The following is a 17,505-nucleotide window of genomic DNA, read 5'->3' as shown; positions in this document are numbered from 1 at the left end:
CACCAGGAGCAAAGCTCAGGGGAGGAGCTGATAGTTAACCTGTCATCTCGGACATTCACTGCCATTGAACAAAAGGTACTGAGTGAGTAGGGCATTGGGTTTTGTTCCCACCCACCCAGGTTCCCTTTTGGAATTAGATTGTGATCTCTTCAATTTTTTCAGGACTCTCCGAATCAAAGCCTTCTTCAGTAATCCCGATACAATTACCAGACCTCCTCCTCCATCTGCACACCCATATCCCCCAGAAGTTGACCTAAAGATGTGCAGGGCCAAAAGTAAGTGGCTTCCACCAACCACATGTCATTCTGTGGAGACCTTCATCAATATGGTGCAACGTGACCTTGCCGATGTTGGTAGGCCTGCTCATCCAGCTCACTCTAATTTAAGCTCACAAGAGCGCATAGCGCTCAATGCTCTTTGCACCGATCCTGAGCTGGTGATCAAGCCTGCTGACAAAGGTGGGGCCACAGTCATCATGAACTACCATGACTACAGGAGGGAGGTGATGAGGCAGTTAAATGACTCTGATGTTTATCTGAAACTTTCAGGTGATCCCACACTGGCTATCAAGCAGGAAATTGACAGCATCATCCTTAATGCTTTAGAGGTTGGCATCATATCTAAACAGCTATATGATTTCCTCTTTACCCCTTTTCCTCTTACTCCTCGGCTTTACATCCTTCCTAAAATACACAAAAGTCTGGTTAATCCTCCTGGGAGACCAATTGTGGCTGGTACTAATTCCATATTTCAACCACTGGCTGTCCTCCTTGACCAGGTTCTCCGTCCACGGGTTTCTTGCATGCGATCATTTCTACTTGATACTACTGACTTTCTCTCCAAAATCTCCAACTTCAGTTCTTTCCACTCTCCCGTCTTCCTGTGCACGTTGGATGTCACCAGCCTCTACACGTCCATCCCTCACGAATCTGGCATTGGGGTCATATGCAACAACTTGAACCAGATGAATTTGTCTCCAGCACTGGTGGCCTTTCTTCTCAATTTACTGAACATGGTACTTACCCGCAACTATTTTCAATTTGAGCAGTATTTTTTTCAACAGCAGCAAGGCACAGCTATGGGGAGCAATGTGGCCCCAAGCTATGCCAATCTATTTATGGACGCATTTGAACATGCGCATGTGTACACACATCCTCTATACCTTAGCCAGACATTGTGCTGGCTGAGGTATATTGATGACATCTTTTTCATCTGGACCGGCAGTGAAAGTTCATTGCTTTCCTTCAAGGACTACTTGGATCACTTTCTTCCTACTATTTCTTTTAGCCTTGAATATAGTCCCACAGAGGTCCATTTTTTGGATGTGCTTGTATCTATACGTGAGGTGGTAATACATACCTCCCCGTATAGAAAACCGACTGATAAAAATACTTATTTACAAGCAAAAAGCTATCACCCGCAACGCCTCAAAAAGGGTTTACCATATAGTCAGTTTTTGCGATTACGTCGCATTTCCTCCACTGATGAGGCCTTTTACAAGGAAGCAGGTATCATGTTCAGTAGCTTCCAGGCACGTGGCTATGATGACAAAGTCTTATCTGAAGCGCTTAACAGGGCTGCTGCAAGGAAACGTTCATCCCTACTCACCTGCAATCCTAGGCCTGATTCCAAACGTATCCCAATGGTACTAACTTATTCTCCCTTATCCTTACAGGCACAGAAAATTGTTACTAAACATTGGCACGTGTTGCACAGTGACCCAGCATTGGGTGATACATTCCGGGAACCCCCAATTTGCGCCTTTCGTCGATCGAAAAACCTGAAGGATTCTTTAGTCCATGCCAAATGCAACAGACCGACTGTTAGTGATCAGGGCAACTGGCTCTCCAATCTACCAAAACCAACCGGTATGTTCCCATGTGGGCACTGTGCACAGTGCAGTTATGTTTATAAGGGTACATCTTTCCCCCATCCACGCACTGGGGAACGTATTGTTCTTAGAACTTTTGCTACGTGTTCTAGTACCTTTGTGGTTTATTGCCTTTTTTGCCCTTGTGGCCAACTGTATGTTGGCCAGACTACCAGGGACGTCCGTACCAGGATTAGTGAACATCGCAGCAATATACGCTGCGGTGAGGTCAGTTCCCCTGTGGCACGTCACTTTCTAGATGCAGGCCACAATGTCACTCAGTTGAGGTACAGGGTGGTGGAGGAGGTGGCCCCATTGTTTAGGGGAGGGGATAGGGAACTTAAACTTATGCAGAGAGAATTATTCTGGATCTACAGGTTGGACAGCATATTTCCACATGGAATGAATGAGGATGCCAATCTGTCCCCATTTTTAAGATGAGTAGATTTAAATACTGCTGGTGGGTGCTGGTACTGTTGGCCTGCGGGCTGTCTTTCCCAGCATAGTGGTTTGTAAAACCACATGCATAATGCTAGTGCATAATTGCACCGTTTTTTATACTTCTAGTTCTTATGGCTCTTCCCCTTTAAGGCTGCTGTAATTGTTGCTATTATGTAATTTGTCTAATACTTGTGTTTTTGTCTCGTACTGTAGATGGTTAGCACCCCCGCTACTACTGGACACCACCCTCTCTACTATCAAGACCCGCTGAATGAACTATAACATATGCATTACCTTGCGCACTTTGTATTTATCCCTGTCTAGGTTCTGTCTATGTATCCCGGATTCAGGTCCCCGCCCACGCATGCGCGGCGGCCATGTCGGGGCTGGCTGCAGCCTCTCTGACATGGTTGGCAGCGCAGGGTGGAGATCGCGTCATCCGGAAGTGACGTCATGCCGCGTGACGTCAGGGATGCCAGTCGGGCCGGCCCGGTGTCCATAGCGGGCGTGCTGACACTTAGGAACAGGTATTTAAACTCCACACAGCGTCCAGTACGCTGCAGCGGCCAGGCAGGAGTCTATTACTTGATACCCTCTGACGAAAGGGAACCCCCCCCCCCCCCCCCCCGAAACGGCGCTGTCAGGGTATAACTCAATCCTCTGGGTCATTCTTTAATTGCTCATTTGTCTGTATGCTCTATGTACCACTTGCTAATTTCTGTTGCATTACTTCTGATCATACTGACATGTGAAGGTTCTATGCTGTATGTACCCAGGGGACTCCTTGTGTTTTGCTTCCACTTACTGTGTTATTTCATGGTGTATTGCTGTACAATATTCCTCTTGTTGAAACTTGTACTATTGCATGTATTTCTTGTACCAATACAAACTTTATGCATTCTAAATCTACATTTATGGTGTGCGAGTCTATTATTCATTATTGTACTAGTAGGACTGCATTCGCAGCCCGGTTTACTGACTCAGCACCCATTTTGATTCTAACTTCATTCACCTATGATACGTGTGAACCAGGTGTGCAAACCTTTTGTATTTAACTTACTAGAGAGTTAAACAGGGGCAATATTATGCTAGCATCTCGAGTTTTTATTTCCCTTTTAATGCATCCCAAAATTTAGTTAGCTTTAGCTGCAGCGGCTTGGCATTGAGTACGATTATTTAACTTGTTGTCGATGAGTACTCCTAAGACCTTCTCCAAGTTTGATGTCCCCAACTGTATCCCATTTATTTTGTATGGTGCTAGACCATTGGTACCACCAAAATGCATGACTTTACATTTGTCAACATTGAATTTCATCTGCCATATGTGTGCCCATATAGCCATCCTATCCAGATCCTGTTGCAATATGACACTATCTTACTGAGAGTTGATGATTCTGCACAATTTTGTATCATCTGCAAAAATAGCAACATTGCTCACTACTGCATCTACTAAGTCATTAATAAATAAATTGAAGAGCACTGGACCCAGTACAGACCCCTGTGGGACCCCACTGCTAACAGTCTCCCATTTTGAGTACGATCCATTGACCACAACTCTTTGTTTTCTGTCCATTAGCCAGTTCCCTATCCATGCACACAAACTCTTCCCCAGTCCTTGCATCCTCAACTTTTGCACCAGACTTCTGTGGGGAACAGTGTCGAAGGCCTTTGCAAAGTCCAAGTATATCACATCTACAGCATTCCCAATATCCATATTAGCATTCACTACCTCATAAAAGCTGAGCATGTTAGTCAAACAGGACCTGTCTTTAGTAAACCCATGTTGATGCTGAGAAATAAGATTATTTTCTACTATGAAGTCATGTATAGTATCTCTTAGTAACCCCTCAAATAGTTTGCATACAACTGATGTTAAGCTTACAGGTCTATAATTTCCTGGATCTGATTTTTTGCCCTTCTTAAATAATGGGAAAACGTGGGCTGTACGCCAATCCACTGGGACTCTGCCAGTTGCAAGAGAGTCACAAAAGATAAGATAAAGGGGTTTAGCTATAACTGAACTTAATTCCCTTAGGACCCGAGGATGCATGCCATCCGGGCCAGGTGCCTTGTCTATTTTTAATTTATTTAGTCTTGCCTTCACTTCTTCCTGCGTTAAGTATTTAATATTACAGTTAGAAGATTGAGACTCTTCTGCCTCTGTAATTTGCAACAGTGCTGTTTCCTTTGTGAATACAGAAGAAAAGAAGGCATTTAATAACTCTGCCTTACCTTGGTCATCCACCGTTGAGTTCCCACCCTCATCCTTTAGGAGTCCTATACAGTCAACCTTTCTTTTTTTAGAGTTGATGTACTTGTAAAACTTTTTTGGGTTAGATTTGATATCCCTAGCGATTTGATTTTCAGCTTCGATCTTTGCCAGCCTAATTTCTTTTTTTACAATTTTTATTGCACTCCTTATAATTGCTTAGTGCAGCCTCGGTCCCCTCCTGTTTTAGGACCTTATAGGCATTCCTTTTCCTCTTAATTTTATCCCTAACCTTTCTATTCATCCATAGAGGCCTTTTTTTATTCCTAGACATTTTGTTTCCATATGGGATATACATACTACAATACTGATTAAGAATAAGTTTAAAAGCTTGCCATTTCCCTTCAGTGTCCTCCCCTTGTAGTACATTATCCCAGTTCACCAAACTTAGTGCCTGCCTAATTTGATTGAACTTTGCTTTTCTAAAATTCATAGTTTTAGTGGTCCCGCTGCCCCGTGGCCTATCAGTCACCAGATCAAACGTTATCATGTTGTGATCACTATTTCCCAAATGTTTTGAACCTGCACATTTGATACATTATCTGGTCTATTAGAAATGATCAGATCCAGTAACGCATTCCCCCTAGTTGGTTCCGTTACCATTTGAGTCAAGTAATTGTCCTGTAGTGCTGCCAGAAATCTGCTGCTTTTAACAGAATACCAATACCCCAGTCAATGTCTGGAAAGTTGAAGTCGCCCATAATTATGACCTCATTTTTACTTGAAGCTTTTTCAATCTGCTGTAGTAATCGCAGTTCTGCAGCTTCATTAATATGAGGTGGTCTGTAGCAATAAGCAATTGGCAACTTTTATTTCCACCATGAATATTTACCCAAACGGACTCCACATCTTCGCAATCTTCTTCCATCTCATCGTTGAGGACAGCTGTAAAAGAATTCTTAACAAAGAGACAAACCCCTCCACCTTTTTTTCCTGTTCTATCCCCCCTAAACACATTGTATCCTTTTAAATTAACTATCCAGTCATGGCTTTCATCCATCCATGTCTTGGTTATTCCCACAATGTCATAGCCTTTGTCATTCAGAATGAACTCTAGTTCGTCTATTTTATTTGCAAGGCTCCGAGCATTGGTTACCATGCACTTTATATTTTTACCACCACATTTACCAATTTTGTTTACATGAAATGGGCTACTTGAAGTTTTACCAACCTCATTAATCTTTACACTGTCCCCACCCCCCTCTCCACCCCCCCCCCATAATGTTAGGCTCCCACTGTCTTTTTACCTTATCTTGTCTACATATTGAGACTTTATCCTCCCGCCTCCCCCCAGATGCTAGTTTAAAATCTCCTCCAATCGTTTAGCCATCTTCTCCCCCAATGCAGCTGCACCCTCCCCATTAAGGTGCAGCCCATCCCTGCTGTAGAACCTGTAGCCGACTGCAAAGTCTGCCCAGTTCTCCAGGAACCCAAACCCTTCTTTCCTACACCAATTTCTCAGCCACTTATTTAACTCCCTAAGCTTCCTCTGTCTCTCAGATGTAGCACGTGGCACTGGCAGTATTTCAGAGAACACCACCTTGGAGGTCCTTGCTTTAAGTTTATCTCCAAGTACCTGAAAATCATTTTTGAGGATCTTCCATCTCCCACTAACATTGTCATTGGTGCCAATGTGTACCATGACAGCTGGGTCTTCCCCAGCCCCACCCAATAATCTGTCAATTATTTCCGCTACATGCCGAACCCGAGCACCCGGGAGGCAACAGACTGTACGGCATTCACGGTTTCTTCAACAGATTACCCTATCTGTGCACCTAATAATTGAATCCCCTACCACCAGTACCTGTCTAGCCTTAGCTGCACTCCTATTCCCTTTCTCGTTACAGCAGTCTGCCCCTTGGTTGCTAAGGAGCACATCCTGCTGCAGCATTGCTACTCCTGAATCATCCTCCCCAATATTACGCAAACAAGCATACTTATTAGTGAGGGACAACTCGGGACTCGGACTCGACTAGAAAAAGTGCAGGTTGATGCTACACTCGATCAAAATCAAAGGAGAGGAAGGATAAGAAGAGAGGTAACCAATGAAAGGATAAGAGGAGGCATAGCCAGTCATGCACTTCACTGGACGAGGAAGAGCCAAGAGGCTCAGGAGGTGTTCGGGGAGTGGATATTGGACATGGGGAATCTGCATCATCCTCTGTTCCTTTTTTAGGACAGAGTCGCCTGGGGATTTGATGATGAAACCTGCTGTGGACCTTCGCAACAGGTTTAGGGAGAGAGGTTATCGCGATGTTCATCTGAGGCGCGCATACCAGCGTGCAGCATACGCGGATCGTGAAGCACTGATAGGAGTGCAACAACACTCCAAGCAAACTGCGAATGAGATACATTTTTGCACTAGGTTTAATGTCCAGCATGGCCTGATAATGGATGCCCTCAAGCGCCATTGGTACATCTTAAAAAATGACCCCAAACTCGGGGCTTTGGTACCCGAATCCCCGAGCATCTTCTTCAGGAGAGCACCTTCTCTGAGAGATTTACTTGTTAACAGCCATTTTTCTGGGACCGTTGACACCTCCAGACACTGTAAGGTCACTGGGACTTACAGATGTGGAGGATGCACGGTCTGCCAGTTTATGCAGGTGGGAAGGGTGGTGGAACTGCCTGATGGCAGAACCTGGAACCTTTCTCATTTTGTGAACTGTGAGACGGTCCTGGTTATTTACCTCTTGGTCTGCCCGTGTGGAGCATTCTACGTGGGCAAGACCAAGAGGGAACTCAGGAGACGTATCAATGAACATATAACAAAAATAAAAAGTAAAAAACAAGAGGCTCTGACACCGGTGGCACATCATTTTAAAACTGCCCATGGGGGAAAATATAGAGATCTCAGAGTGATAGGCCTTGATCGCATCCACACGAATATACGTGGGGGTAATTTTGACAGGCTGGCTCTCCAACGCGAGGCACGCTGGATCTTTGAGTTAAAGGCCACTGTTCCCCCGGGTTTGAATGACTGACTAAGCTATGCCCCCTTCCTGCCCATATGATGTGTCCTTGTCCCTGGCGCTCTGTGCCGATAGATGCACCCCACATTTTATGGGGTGTGGTCAGTTGACGGTTCCCTCTCTATGCCTGGGGATTGAGGGATATGTCCCTTCCCAGCATCGTAGCTCTACACTGCATCACGTGCCCCCCCCCCCTTTTTCTGTTTTGGATGTATCTATATAACTATGGATTTTTCCATATATATTGGCTTGGGCGCTTGTCGACCTTTAGCCTTTCTTCTTCTCTCGTTTTTTCTTTTTGCCTATACATATATTTGAGCTAAACTGGCCACTTGTCCACACGCTTTCATATAATGTTGAACTTAGTTTACTATTATATCGTTGTCCGCTCTGTGCTTCTGTCCTTCCTCCCCTGTTTCGTCTCTGGTGTCCATTTGCGCTCCACTGACGCATAGGGCTGGGTTGCCGGCTAAGCACTGATTGGCGGATGCTCTCTATAAATGGGATGTGCGTATCTGAGGATGTGAATGGTTGACACGCCCCCTCGAGAAAGCCGGAAGTGAACCGGCGAAACATGTCGGGTCATCGCATGCAGCTGTGACCCACGTGGAATGAAGCCGCCCCCTGCCATCTCGGACTCCCACCGCCACATCACTGCTATCGCAGCCTGCATCTCTCACCACCACACCGCTTCCATCTGCTGTCTGCAGCCCACTCCTCTTCCGGGCTGCCTTGCCGGACATTGAACAGTATATTCTCTGGGGCCGCCAGCACTCCGCAACTTGAACAGACGGGTCAGGAGACCTTACCTTGTGGATTACAAATGTTGGCATTACGTCGCACTGCTTGTGACACACACATTGCCACCTGACCTGGACACCTTTTGCTCTGCCACACGGGGGTCATCGTGGAACTGGTAGAGACTGCAGATGTACATTGAATATATGGATACATGCTATACTGCTTATGCTGCTTGTCTGGCTTGCTATTCCTGAACTGATCTGCCCGTGGAGGTCAATTCCTTTATCCTGCTTTATGTGCATTGTGTGTCCCTGCTTTACTAACATCACTGTGACCATTCTGTTAGCTGATGGACTCTATGCTGGTTGGAGAAGTTGGAGCTGCTATTATCTAAAATACACGGGCTATAAATCAAGTGATCACTATAACAAACTTTGCCCCTGGATGCATGTGTGTGTATGGTGGGAGTGATGTGCTGTGAGGGTCGGCCGACTCCACCTAGGGTACACAGTTTTTTAATGATTTTTTATGGAAATTATTAATAAAATGTATATGTTTCTAATGTAAAGTGCCTATTGGCTTTATTGGAGTGATCTCCTCTTTTCATTTACCCTTACAGTTTCAACAACTCGGGACTAGCCTCCCTGCCAATTTTTCCCCTACCCCTTCTAACTGTGACCCAACTAGCGACTACCTCTGCTTCTTGCTCCGGCTTTACTCCACCCACCTCATCTTCACTGGTTCCATCCAGTGTCTGGATCATGAGATCCAAGCTCATCTCCATGTTGTGTATGCGTCTCAGTGTTGCGAGATTCTTATTTAGCTCTGCGACTTCCGCCTCTAACTGAGCAACACGCACACACCCAGGGCAACAGTAAACACCCTCAATCCACTGATCAAGGCATGCATACATGTCACAGGATGTACACTGTACAGTATAGTCCAACATGATGACTATTGTGTGGGGAAATTTTATTTAAAGTAAACTGTGGCGGTAAAAGTTGAAACGGGAGAGTGAGTGAAGTTCGGGAGTGAGTGCAGCTGGGGTGGAAGAGGGGGAGGGGTGGAGAAGGGGGAGTGAGTGAAGTTGGGGTGGAGGAGGGGGAGCGAGTAAAGTTGGGGTGGAGGAGGGGGAGGGGAGGAGGGGGAGTGAGTGAAGTTGGGGTGGAGGAGGAGGAGTGAGTAAAGTTGGGGTGGAGGAGGGGGAGGGGAGGAGGGGGAGTGAGTGAAGTTGGGGTGGAGGAGGGGGAGTGAGTAAAGTTGGGGTGGAGGAGGGGGAAGGGAGGAGGGGGAGTGAGTGAAGCTGGGGTGGAGTCCTCAAAACTTAAAAACTACACCACAACGTGTTAACACATTCTAACCAATGCAAAAAACTGCAATATTAGTTTTTTGTTTTTTTTTATAGTTCTTACCTGCTTCCTCTCACCTCTCCCTTTGTGCCTGTGTTGTAACGCCTGTTTTTAACGCCTATGCCACTTGTGTCGAAGCCTTTTAGTGAGCAAGCCACAGACTGAGCAAGCTCAGTAGTACTGAGTCCTGAAGCTGACCAAATACCTCCTGTTACAGCTAATCCCTCCCCCTAGCTAATTACCTGCCTGTTGCAAGCACACTAGAGAAAAAAAATGTACTTTTAAAAACTTTTAAAACTAACACTTGCTGCTAGATATCTGATGAACTGCAATGCACAAGCCACCAGATATCAAAGCAAAAAAGCACAAATTTACAAACAACAGCAATATAATATAATCAGAGCTCACAATTCCCAGCAGTGGAGTGAAGTGAAACAGCCCTCCACGAAGATTATTATACTCCTTCAAATAACCTTAACAGGAACAAGTGGTGGATATACATGGGTCATGTGTCTGGCTCAAACTGATTTGAGAACCTTTCCTCCATATTGCAAACTACACTCTGATGATTTCCTATAATAGGGCAAACATGCATAGGTAGGCAGCGTCTATGGGCAAAGCCAACAATCATGTGGAGTGAGCATTCATACCCACAAGTCAGAGGAATGGAAGTGGTTAATGCAGAGTTTTTTGGAGCCAAGTAACAGGCTTATGGTCGCATTCACAGTGCCATGTGTCTTATAGCTAGTGTTGGGCGAACACCTGGATGTTCGGGTTCGTGAACATTCGCCGAACATGGCCGCGATGTTCGGGTGTTTGCGCCGAACTCCGAACATAATGGAAGTCAATGGGGACCCGAACTTTCGTGCTTTGTAAAGCCTCCTTACATGCTACATACCCCAAATTTACAGGGTATGTGCACCTTGGGAGTGGGTACAAGAGGGGAAAAAAATTAGCAAAAAGAGCTTATAGTTTTTGAGAAAATCGATTTTAAAGTTTCAAAGGGAAAACTGTCTTTTAAATGCGGGAAATGTCTGTTTTCTTTGCACAGGTAACATGCTTTTTGTCGGCATGCAGTCATAAATGTAATACATATAAGAGGTTCCAGGAAAAGGGACCGGTAGCGCTAACCCAGCAGCAGCACACGTGATGGAACAGGAGGAGGGCGGCGCAGGAGGAGAAGGCCACGCTTTGAGACACAACAACCCAGGCCTTGCATGAGGACAAGAAGCGTGCGGATAGCATGCATTTTGCCGCCATGCAGTCATAAATGTAATAAAGATAAGAGGTTCCATAAACAGGGACCGGCAACGCTAACCCAGCAGCAGCACACGTGATGGAACAGGAGGAGGCGCAGGAGGAGAAGGCCACGCTTTCAGACACAACAACCCAGGCCTTGCATGAGGACAAGAAGCGTGCGGATAGCATGCATTTTGCCGCCATGCAGTCATAAATGTAATAAAGATAAGAGGTTCCATAAACAGGGACCGGCAACGCTAACCCAGCAGCAGCACACGTGATGGAACAGGAGGAGGCGCAGGAGGAGAAGGCCATGGTTTCAGACACAACAACCCAGGCCTTGCATGAGGACAAGAAGCGTGCGGATAGCATGCATTTTTCCGCCATGCAGTCATAAATGTAATAATGATAAGAGGTTCCATAAACAGGGGCCGGCAACGCTAACCCAGCAGCACACGTGATGGAACAGGAGGAGGCGCTGGAGGAGAAGGCCACGCTTTCAGACACAACAACCCAGGCCTTGCATGAGGACAAGAAGCGTGCGGATAGCATGCATTTTGCCGCCATGCAGTCATAAATGTAATAAAGATAAGAGGTTCCATAAACAGGGACCGGCAACGCTAACCCAGCAGCAGCTCACGTGATGGAACAGGAGGAGGCGCAGAAGGAGAAGGCCACGCTTTCAGACACAACAACCCAGGCCTTGCATGAGGACAAGAAGCGTGCGGATGGCATGCATTTTGCCGCCATGCAGTCATAAATGTAATAAAGATAAGAGGTTCCATAAACAGGGACCGGCAACGCTAACCCAGCAGCAGCACACGTGATGGAACAGGAGGAGGCGCAGAAGGAGAAGGCCACGCTTTCAGACACAACAACCCAGGCCTTGCATGAGGACAAGAAGCGTGCGGATAGCATGCTTTTTACCGCCATGCAGTCATAAATGTAATACAGATAAGAGGTTCAATAAACAGGGACCGTAAACGCTAACCCATCACAGATGGTCATTGTTCATGTTACTTGGTTGGGGTCCAGGAGTGTTGCATAGTCGTTTCCAATCCAGGATTGATTCATTTTAATTTGAGTCAGACGGTCTGCATTTTCTGTGGAGAGGTGGATACGCCGATCTGTGACGATGCCTCCGGCAGCACTGAAACAGCGTTCCGACATAACGCTGGCTGCCGGGCAAGCCAGCACCTCTATTGCGTACATTGCCAGTTCGTGCCAGTTGTCTAGCTTCGATACCCAATAGTTGAAGGGTGCAGATGGATTGTTCAACACAGCTACGCCATCTGACATGTAGTCCTTGACCATCTTCTCCAGGCGATCGGTGTTGGAGGTGGATCTGCACGCTTGCTGTTCGGTGGGCTGCTGCTAGGGGTGTCAGAAAATTTTCCCACTCCAAGCACACTGCCGATACCATTCCCTTTTGGGCACTAGCTGCGGCTTGTGTTGTTTGCTGCAGTCCTGGTCGTCCTGGGTTTGCGGAAGTCAGTCTGTCAGCGTACAACTGGCTAGAGGAGGGGGAGGATGTCAATCTCCTCTCTAAAGTCTCCACAAGGGCCTGCTGGTATTCTTCCATTTTGACCTGTCTGACTCTTTCTTCAAGCAGTTTTGGAACATTGTGTTTGTACCGTGGATCCAGAAGGGTATAAATCCAGTAATTGGTGTCTAGTAATGCAGTCTAGCATGAATTGAGCCATGTGTGCCAGAGTCCTGCCAGAATCCTCATCATCCTCTTGTGAGCGTTGTGATAGTTGTTGTGATGCATCATAGTCGTCACCTTCTTCCTGGTCTGCTTCTGCTGACCATTCGCGCTGAATTGTGGAAGTCCAACGTGCACCGCTCTGGCCCTCGTCAGTGGTGGCATGAAATTCCTGCTCCAACTCCAGCTGTTCCTCCTCCTCTTCTTCGTCATAGCTGCTGGGGCCAGCGTTTCCTGAGGCAGATGGCCTGATGTTGGTACCATCACGCTGATCGTTTTCTCCTTCAGATTCCCCCAGTTGCATCATGACAGCTGTTTCCTTGATTTTCAACATTGACTTCTTCAGTAAACACAGCAGTGGTATGGTAATGCTGACTGAAGAGTTCTCACTGCTCACAAGCAACGTGGATTGCTCAAAATTTTGGAGGACTTGGCAGAGGTCCAACATGTTGGCCCAATCGGATCCACAGAAGCTTGGCAGCTGTCCGGATGCGCCTCGGTACTGCGCCGTCATGTACTGGACCACTGCACTCTTCTGCTCGCAAAAGCGGGCTAGCATGTGCAGCGTAGCATTCCAGCGCGTAGGGACATCACACAGCAAGCTATGGTGGGGGAGATTGAAGCACTCCTGCATCTTGGCGAGTGCCCCCGAAGCAGTACTGGAATTTCTACAATGTTTGGCCACTCGTCGCACCTTCAACAGAAGATCGGCCACGCCTGGGTATGTCCTCAGGAACCGCTGAACTACTAGGTTCATCACATGCGCCAGGCAAGGGATGTGTGTCAGCTTAGCCAACCTTAAAGCGCGAATGAGATTACTCCCATTATCACACACAACCATGCCCGGTTTCCGGTCCAGCGGTGCCAGCCACAAATCCGTCTGTTCCTTTATTCCCCTCCAAATTTCCTCCCCTGTGTGCTGCTTATCCCCAAGGCAGATCAGCTTCAGCAACGCTTGCTGACACATGCCAACAGCTGTGCTGCACTGCTTCCACGATCCTACTGCTGCTGGGTTAGCATTTCCGGATGAGGTACAGCTTTGAGATGCGTTGGAGGAGAAGGAGTCAGAGAGGTAGGTGCTGCTGTTGTTATCCAGTGGGAGGGACGGCGGTGCAGCTGTTTGCGGCGTGGGCAACACCCGCGCCGTAGCTGGTGAGGAATTGCTGCCAGGCTCCACAAGGTTCACCCAGTGCGCGGTAAGGGAGATGTATCGACCCTGGCCGAACGCACTCGTCCAGGTGTCAGTGGTGAGGTGAACCTTGCAGGCAACGGCATTCTTCAAGCTTCGGGTTATTTTGCTGACCACGTGCTCATGCAACTCAGGCACTGCAGAGCGCGCAAAGTGGTAGAGGCTGGGAACCACGTAACGTGGGATGGCCACTGACATCATGCCCTTGAAGCTGTTTGTCTCCACCACTCGATATGGCAGCATTTCGCAGGCCAGAAGCTTGGCTATGCTGGCTGTTAGTGCCACGGCCCAGGGGTCATTTGCTGGCAATTTCCTCTTGCGCTCAAGCATCTCCGAGACAGACAACTGAACCGTAGGGCTGCACACTGAACGGCTGTTGGTTGTTGTGTTTGATGACTGGGAGACCTCAAGAGCACTATTCCGGAAAGTGACAGTGTCAGCGTCGTCTGATGTTTGTGAATGTTGTTGTGAACCAGGCAATGGCTGGGCTACTGCTGCTGCTGAGGAGGGTCTGGTGGTGAGTCTGGGGACCCCAAGGGAGGCAGTGTTGCTGGTACCCTGTCCTGGCGGCCACAGAGTGGGATGTTTGGATACCATGTGGTGGGTCATGCTGGTGGTGGAGAGGTTGTTAATATGTTTCCCCCTGCTCAGGCGGGTCTTGCACACCTTGCAAATCACCATGGTACCATCCTCACTGCAGTCTTCAAAGAAAGGCCAGACTTTGGAGCACCTGCCTTTCTGGCGATTTCTGTTTGCGCCTCTTTTGCGTCTTACTTGAACTTCCACGCTTGTGGTGCCTGAAATTTTGCGCCGCCTACCTTGTGGCACAAGGCGAACTAGTGCAGCAGTGGGTTCTTCAACAGACTCATCTGTGCTGCTACGACGGCGATGTTCTCCTTCACATACAAAATCTGGGTCTCTGTCAACATTGTCCATACCCTTCTCCTCTTCCATCTCCTCAAACTCGTCATATGTGATTGTGGGCCGCCGCCGTGGAGTAGAGCTCCCCACAACAACCTCTGCGCAGCACACTCCAACGTCGTCTTCAAGATCTTCTCGGCCGACCTCCTGCAATTGAAACCCCTCCTGCCCAATTTGCTCTGGGATTTGGGTTTCAAAGTCCTCCTCGGACTCGCCTTGCATTTCAGTGCGCGGTGCATTTCCCACAGTCAATGGTTGTGAATCCGGGCACAAAATTTCTGGCTGTTCCATTGACCTTTGAAAGGTGGAAGTTTGTTGGGCTGGGAATAGCTCCTGCGAATACCCCATTGTGTCCTGAGGAAATTCTTCGGACTGGTTATTTGGCAGTTGTGTGCGTGGTGTCGCTGCCGATTGTGTCAGCTTTGTGCCCACTGGCTCCTTGTAACTGGCTGAGGACTCGGACCTCGTGTGTGATGTGCTGGTGCTGCTTAACCCACTGCTGGACGCTTGAGAGGTCATCCAATTAATTATCTGGTCCTGTTCTTTTGGATTTGTGAGGGTTGATTTCCTGGACAACATGGGCAGTATTGAGTGGGTTTTCTTCGGTGCTCCACTGTGGCCTGTACGTGAACCATCAGGGGGAACACCTCTTCCCTTGCCCCTCCCTCTTTCACAGGATTTCTTCTTCATTTCACTTATCCTTAAAGTACACGCTGACTGGCAGCAGTACAGTGGCAGTACAGAAATGCTATACAGTGGCGGGTGAGCGGTGTACTACTGTTCCCAGCAGAGACACAGAGTGGCAGTAAACACAATGCTATATAGTGTGGGTGAGCGGTGTACTACTGTTCCCAGCAGCGGCACAGAGCACAATGCTATACAGGGTGAGCGGTGTACTACTGTTCCCAGTAGACACACAGAGTGGCAGTAAACACAATTCTATATAGTGTGGGTGAGCGGTGTACAACTGTTCCCAGCAGCGACACAGAGCACAATGCTATACAGGGTGAGCGGTGTACTACTGTTCCCAGCAGACACACAGAGTGGCAGTAAACACAATGCTATATAGTGTGGGTGAACGGTGTACTACTGTTCCCAGCAGCGACACAGAGCACAATGCTATACAGGGTGAGCGGTGTACTACTGTTCCCAGCAGAGACACAGAGTGGCAGTAAACACAATGCTCTAGTGTGGGTGAGCGGTGTACTACTATTCCCAGCAGCGACACAAAGCACAATGCTATACAGGGTGAGCGGTGTACTACTGTTCCCAGCAGACACACAGAGTGGCAGTAAACACAATGCTATATAGCGTGGGTGAGCGGTGTACTACTGTTCCCAGCAGCGACACAGAGAAAAATGCTATACAGGGTGAGCGGTGTACTACTGTTCCCAGCAGACACACAGAGTGGCAGTAAACACAATTCTATATAGTGTGGGTGAACGGTGTACTACTGTTCCCAGCAGACACACAGAGTGGCAGTAAACACAATGCTATACAGTGTGGGTGAGCGGTGTACTACTGTTCCCAGCAGAGACACAGAGTGGTAGTAAACACAATGCTATATAGTGTGGGTGAGCGGTGTACTACTGTTCCCAGCATCGACACAGAGCAAAATGCTATACAGGGTGAGCGGTGTACTTCTGTTCCCAGCAGACACACAGAGTGGCAGTAAACACAATTCTATATAGTGTGGGTGAGCGGTGTACTACTGTTCCCAGCAGACACACAGAGTGGCAGTAAACACAATGCTATATAGTGTGGGTGAGCGGTGTACTACTGTTCCCAGCAGAGACACAGAGTGGCAGTAAACACAATGCTATATAGTGTGGGTGAGCGGTGTAATACTGTTCCGAGCAGCGACACAGAGCAAAATGCTATACAGGGTGAGCGGTGTACTACTGTTCCCAGCAGACACACAGAGTGGCAGTAAACACAATTCTATATAGTGTGGGTGAGCGGTGTACTACTGTTCCCAGTAGACACACAGAGTGGCAGTAAACACAATGCTATATAGTGTGGGTGAGCGGTGTACTACTGTTCCCAGCAGCAACACAGAGCTCAATGCTATACATGGTGAGCGGTGTACTACTGTTCCCAGCAGAGACACAGAGTGGCAGTAAACACAATGATATATTGTGTGGGTGAGCGGTGTACTACTATTCCCAGCAGCGACACAAAGCACAATGCTATACAGGGTGAGCGGTGTACTACTGTTCCCAGCAGACACACAGAGTGGCAGTAAACAAAATGCTATATAGTGTGGGTGAGCGGTGTACTACTGTTCCCAGCAGCAACACAGAGCACAATGCTATACAGGGTGAGCGGTGTACTACTGTTCCCAGCAGAGACACAGCGTGGCAGTAAACACAATGCTATATAGTGTGGGTGAGCGGTGTACTACTATTCCCAGCAGCGACACAGAGCAAAATGCTATACAGGGTGAGCGGTGTACTACTGTTCCCAGCAGACACACAGAGTGGCAGTAAACAGAATGCTATATAGTGTGAGTGAGCGGTGTACTACTATTCCCAGCAGCGACACAATGACCGGGGGACCCTGGCTAGCCTGGCTGGAGAGAGAACTACCCTGCCTGCCTACCCAAAGCTAAACCCACAGACAAATGGCGGAGAAATGACGTGGATCGGGTATTTATTTACCCGAACCACGTGACCCGTTCGGCCAATCAGAGCGCGTTCGGGTCCGAACCACGTGACCCGTTCGGCCAATCACAGCGCTAGCCGAACGTTCGGGTAACGTTCGGCCATGCGCTCTTAGTTCGGCCACATGGCCGAACAGTTTGGCCGAA

This window comes from Hyperolius riggenbachi, chromosome 5 (assembly GCF_040937935.1).
Source record: "Hyperolius riggenbachi isolate aHypRig1 chromosome 5, aHypRig1.pri, whole genome shotgun sequence".
NCBI classification, from domain to species: Eukaryota; Metazoa; Chordata; class Amphibia; order Anura; family Hyperoliidae; genus Hyperolius; species Hyperolius riggenbachi.
This window is presented reverse-complemented; position numbering follows the sequence as displayed.